Source organism: Cupressus sempervirens, chromosome 2 (genome assembly GCF_028749045.1).
Source record: "Cupressus sempervirens isolate cs-2001-9-10 chromosome 2, ASM2874904v1, whole genome shotgun sequence".
In the NCBI taxonomy this organism is placed as follows: Eukaryota; Viridiplantae; Streptophyta; class Pinopsida; order Cupressales; family Cupressaceae; genus Cupressus; species Cupressus sempervirens.
In genome coordinates this window covers 29,013,267-29,020,106 of record NC_143119.1, presented here as the reverse complement: position 1 = coordinate 29,020,106, position 6,840 = coordinate 29,013,267, and positions in this window count along the sequence as shown.

The following is a 6,840-nucleotide window of genomic DNA, read 5'->3' as shown; positions in this document are numbered from 1 at the left end:
GAACAAGATTAAAAATCTTGATGAAGCATGGGAAGACCACCAAGAAAATCAAGAAATGATGGAGATCCTATTACAACCAATTACCTAGGAAGCAACTGGAAAGCCATTTAGTGAATGAAAATTGTAGCCACCTATGAAATTGTACTTTGTTTTAATTGGTGTCACAAACTGAATGGAGTGGTTCTTGGATTGATCCAAGGTTGGTGAGTGGGTAATCACCATCAAGGTTAGAGGAATGGCCTATAACCCCTAAGAAAGGACTAGGAAGTACGAAAAAACATTGTGGTTACATCATAATGTAGGTAGGAATTTGAACTGCATACCTACACTTATAAACCTTTAAATCATTTCACATAATGGTCTGAAAATGGTCTTGCACACTCTAGAAAAAATAGTCTGAACACACCTATTGTGCCATATCAAAATAATAAACATTTTTGAGATTTAGATTAAACCACTAAACCTTTGAACCATTGAACTAGGATGGCTTATAATAAACCATTTGAACATGCTTCAACATTGAACCACTTTGAACTACTTCAAACTTAGTTTGAAGGGGTTTAAGACCCTACACTAAAAGTTTCATTAATGGGGTCTATATGAATACCAACATGGGTCTATAATTTATTCTTTCATACCTTTCAACAATTGCTTGATCCATATAATGTTTGAAAATTTCACTACAATAGCCACATATTTAGCTTTAGTTGTTGATTGGGAAATACATTCCTATTTCTTACTTGTCCATGAAATCAATACCTTTCTTAGAAAGAATGCACCTCCACTAGTGATTTTTTGTCATCAATATTTCCTACCTAATCATAGTCACTAAATACCTTGACTTCATAGCTATCACTTCTTTTGTCATACAATCCATAATCCTATATACCTTTTAGATATCTTAATATCCTTTTCACTACCATCATGTGATTCTCCTTAGGATTTTCTAAAAATTTTGCAACTATCTCAACTGCTAATGCAATATCATGTATACAATGAACAACATATTGTACTTTTTGAATCATTGATATGTATAGTGTTTGGTTAACATCAGCAAATTCATCATTCATAGATAGCTTATGTCTTATAGAGATAGTTGTGCTCATTGGTCTTGACTCTTCCATGCCAATTTTTTTTAGTATATTCTTGATATATTTGGATAGAGTAATAGAAAAAAGTAAACTTCATTTGATATACTTGCAATCAAACAAAGAATTTAATTTCACCAGACATTGACATCTCAAATTCCTTCTTCATTTCATCATCAAATGATTTGCAAAGTGATTCCTTTCCTCGAAATGTAATGTCATCAATAATTTTTTAAGATAGTTGTACTTCATTATTCTTGTCAAGCTTCAAGTATAGATTTTTGTTATCATTTGTTCTTTCAAAACCAAATTTTACTAAGTAATGATGTAGTCTTTCATACCATTCTCTAGGGGCTTGTTTCAATCCATATAGATCTTTTTTAGTTTACATTCCATATTCTTCTTTCCTGGGTCCACAAATGCTTTTGGTTGTTCTATGTATACTTTTTCCTCAATTATGCTATTCAAAAATGCTGATTTGACACCCATCTAAGATACATTGAATTTTTTGTAGGTTGAATATGCAAGCAAAGTTCTAGCTCCTTCAAATCTTTCAAGAGGAGAAAAATTTTCTCCATAGTCATCTCCTTCTTCTTGAGCATATCCTTTTCATACTAGTCTTGCCTTGTTCCTTGTTACTTCACCAGTTTCATTTAGCTTATTCCTGTAAATCTACTTTGTTCCAATAAAATTTTTATCCTTTGGTTTGGTACTAAGGCCCAAGTATTTATCTTCTCAATTTGTTCAATTTCTTCATTCATTTCTTGGATCCAATCTTCTTTTTCTAGGGCATCTTACTTATTTGGGCTCAAATTCACATAGTAAGAATGTATCATCTTTGAATCATTTCCTTTTCATAACACTTGATTCAACATCACCAATGAATTGTTTAGGTTTGTGATGTCTTCTTACAAACTTGGCTAGCACATGTGGTTTTCTTCTCTAATCTTCAATAGGTTCATCTTGAAAGATAATCTCAGGCTCATTAAATCCTTCTTTTTTAGGTTTTGGTTCAAGTTCTACATGTCTAACATTATTTATTTGATGGTCAATATTTCCTATTTGTGACTTGACATCATCTATCTATTGCTAAGCAACCATTATTAGCTAATCAATAACCTATTGTTGCACCTCAACATTCCCTGTTTGCTAGGGTACTACATCTTTATTTTCTTGTTCATTAGGAGTGCTTAGAACATCATCATCCACATAGATGAATGATCTATAATCTTCAAGTTCTTCCTTAAATGTAAGATCATTTCTTTCTTCAAATTCATCAACTATCACATTTTCACTTTCCACAACTTTGTTAATATTAGAGTTAAAGCACTTATAATATTTACTCTTAGTGAAATATCCTAGGAATATACCTTCATCACTATTTGCATCAAATTTTCCATTCCTATTATCTTTAAATATGTATCATTTTCATCCAAATATACTAAAATATTTTATATTAGGAGCATGTCCATACCATAGTCCAAAAGGTGTAGCATTTGTACCTTTCTTGACTTGTACTCTATTAAGGGTATAGAAAATAGTACTGACAACTTCTCCTTGATATATTCATGATACATTCTTCTCCATCATCAATGTTCTAGCATAATGATTATTGATCTATTTATTCTTTCAACTATCTTATTCTAAGGAGGAGTCCTTGGTGCTGACATGTATCTTTTAATTTCTTTGTCATTGTAGAATGTATTAAACTCATTGGAAATTAATTTACCACCTCTGTCAGATCTCAAACACTTCAAACTCTTCCCTACTTTTTGTTCAACTCTAGCCACATACTACTTGAATAACTAAAGTTTATCATATTTATCTTTGAGAAACATCATAGTCATCATCCTAGAATAATGATAAAAAAAAATAGAACGAAATACTTATCTCCATAAAATCTTTGAACATCAATAGGTTTTTTGGCTCCTAAATTAATAGTTTTTTAATAACCTAGTGATAGGAAAACATAAACCTAGGGTCAGTTAATTCCCATTTTCAATGTACCTATTCAAACATTGGGGTCAACTATAAGGCTATACTCCTTCTTTAGGATTTGCAAGACCTAGGTGGGTGAACCTTAGATTCATTCATATGGTACCAATTTCAAAAAATATACCCTTGAATCTATACAAAGTAGATAAATCCTTGATTCTTCTATTCTTATGCAAACAATCATGGATACAAAATAGCTAATAACATAACTCATGAATTTGATATGCTAAGTGAGAGAAACTCTTTTCAACTCCTAAACAAAAGGTTCAGATTGAAACTTTTTGTAAAGATTTGTATTCATTTCCTTGAAACCAATACATCACATGTATGCAAAAATCTCAGAAAAGACACAAAATATGACTAAAACATAAAAATTCTCAAAAGGAATTAAAATTTTGTCCATATAGAGAAAGAATGTTGAGAATAGTGGCATCTGGTCTTTATTATTGTGATATCACAAGGAAGATTCTAGTTTTATTGTTGTGATACCTGCCTTGGCCCTGGAGAGCCTAAAGTGTAGAGAGTCTTATGTACTCTATTGAAGTTGGTCTAGAGTTGATGTTAATCCTAGTGAATATAGGATTTAGCTAGTCCTTAGGATTGTTGTCATCTACAACATCCTAGTATTGGGTTTAGATAAACCCGGTAGTCGAAAAAACACCAAAAGAATGATGACTCTACTAGGGACTTGTGTAAACAATGTTTTCATATGAGCTATAATCTCTTGTGTTATTCATACTCTTCCAATGTCTTGTCTGTAGGGTAGAGTTGTATCACCCAATGTGTAGTGTTAAAAATCTTCTAATTAGCACTCTCTATCGGATTCATTCTTTAAAGTTTTCCCATGATATTTTCCTTGTTATAAGGCCACTTTAAAATACTTTCCCTTCATAGTGTGGTGACTCAATCAAAAGGTTTTATAGCTAATGCTATATATTTAAAATATTTCTAACCAACGGTAGATAAAAAGAAAAACACATATGCTATTACAAAGGCTGACCCAAAAATACCTTTGTACACAAAATTACCTCCTAGGGGCAGGAAGAACAAAAATAAAAAGAAATAGATTCTAATCCCATATGGAGGCCTAGGGCTAGTGTGTCAACCCATTCACAATACCAACCAATGCTGGGAAGATAATCATCTTCATTGAGTTCTAAATCTAAAATTAATATACTATTGGGAGAGACATTTACTACCCCATTTTAAGAAAAAAGGAGTTTATAATGATAATAATGTCTCTTTTGTAGGGGACATTCATTGTAGACTAGTTATGGTGAATGAAATGAACCAGGGGTGGAAATATAGGGATAATATAGATGCTAGATTCGGTCCTAGACAAGGTCCATATGAGGAAAGAAATATCATATATTTGGATGTCCTAGTGGATTTAGAAGGAACTTATACAAACCTAGGAGAATAATTTTTAGAACTAGACCTTCTTAGGAAAAGAGTTGTGGAAGAAGAGGAAAAATGCATACATTTGGAGAAAGAGAAAGAAAAAATTACATTAAATACTCTTCTTGAGAGAGATAACTTGCTTAGGAGAATAACTTCCTTGCAAAGTAAAAACAAAAGGCTAGAAGAGAATATTTTTAGATGTTGATATTTTATGGTCTAGAGTCCAAGACCAAGAGCACCTACTTAAATAGAAGGATGGGCCTATTCTTTCACAAGTTCAACCTTATATACCTATTGAACATAAGGTTATAGATTTTATTGTCAAAAATCCTGATAAAGGGAAACATAAGGTTATAGGAGTATGAATAAGTGAGCCCCAAGTTCTTCCTATAAAATCTACAAGCCTTGTCATGTCTAAGCTTGACTTGGATTTAGAAAAGGCTAGAAAGGATAGAGAGGATTTAGCTAAAGAGCTTGAGAAAGTTGAGAATAAAGCCCAAGCTACTAAGACTAGAAGAAAAATACAATTTATCAAATCCAATTCTACCCTAGCATCTTGGACAAACCAATCCTCACAAGTTGTCCCATCTATTTCTATTTTTAGACCTTTTTTAACTAGCCAAAGAATATCATAGTCAACGCCTACCTCATCCTCTACTACAACTAGTTAGATACCTATGACTTAGCAAGTCCAAGAACCTCAAATCCCTATCCAAAACAAATTTTTTGGAGCAAGTCCTTCAAATGTGATAGGATTCTAGAGAAAACCAATTTATATGGAGAAATATAAGTCGTGTCAACTTTGTTTGAGCCCAATTGTGCTCCTAAATTGCGTAATTTGCGTAAAGTTGCAAAATAGGGAATTTTTTGACCAAATAGGTGGAAGGGTTGAAAAAGAGTCCAAAATAATTTAAAACATCATTTTCCACCTAATCATACCTCATACCAAGTTTGGTGGGCTCATCTTGTGAACTTTCCAAGATATGGCAAAAGTTGTCAAAAAATTGCAAAGTTGCCTTTTGACAACTTTTCAATTTTTTTTCCCAAATGAGAAACTTGGTTGGGAAAGGTTTTTAGAGGATAGAAACCACCTATCCAAGGTTGTAAAAATATATTTAAGTAAATTTTTTTGCTGTGCCAAGGGTTGGCAAGTTTAGTGGTTGTACATGTACAGATTTTGTGTGCATTCTTTTATTGCAACCACATGGTAAATGAGCATTTTGGTGTAGAAGATTGTTTGAAGTCTAATTTTTCTTGTTTGGAATAGTTATATTCATTATTATTAGTCTTTTTCAAGTGTTCAAGTTGATAGTTATAAGATTTTATAATACTGTACATAAGTTTTTGAAGTTTTTACTACTTTTCTAGTTTATAGTAGCAGTTTGAATTAAATGGACTCTTTCTCCATTTCCCACTATTAAAACCTCATGATTTTATGGCACTTTAAAAACACACAATTTACATTATTTTCCAAAAATAAGGGTTCTTAAATATGAAGCCAAACAATTTTTGTTGATGCCCTAGACAAGAAAAGTGTCTTGGCTAGTGGAAATATGGCTATAACCATCAACATAAGACATGCTAGGTGATTGAAAACATGAAACCAGGTGTGGAAAGTCATAGGTAATGTTCCTACATTGCTCTTGGTGCAATTTTAGGTGATTTTGTGCTCTATAAATTGAGTTACACAAGATTTTGCAAAATTAGGTTGAAAACCCCCTTCTAGCTTTAGTTTTTAGCCTTTGTGTTTTGGGTGTTTGGTATATGGTGGAGGCCTAAAAGTGATAGAATCATCTCTATTTTTGAATTTTCTATTCATATAACTAATTTTTTTTTAATTCTTTTTATGTGGGTTTTGTGAGCAGCACACAATTCCAAGTGTTGAAACCCTCTTTTCTTGGTTGTATGACAGCAACACTTGTAAAGGTCTTTGTGTGAACTTGTAAGCTCTTCAATTGAATTTTTTTTCTTGGCTTTATCATGTCTATATGAAAATGTTAAGGTAGTGGAAGGGTCTTCAAGAACTGAAGGAAAATGGAAAAACACAAGGGCTATGTTCTAGCCTTGTTTTGACAACCTTATAGTAGGACTTTGCCAACTTGTTTGTAAAGTTGGAAAATCTTCATAAAGTGTTTTCTTTTGGTTTGAACATGATTAAAAAATCTTGATGAAGCAGGGGAAGACCACCAATAAAATCAAGAAATTATGGAGATCATATTACAACCAATTACCTAGGAAGCAACTGGAAAGCCATGTAGTGAATGAAAATTGTAGCCACCTATGAAATTGTACTTTGTTTTAATTGGTGTCACAAATTGAATGGAGTGGTTCTTGGATTGATCCAAGGTTGGTGAGT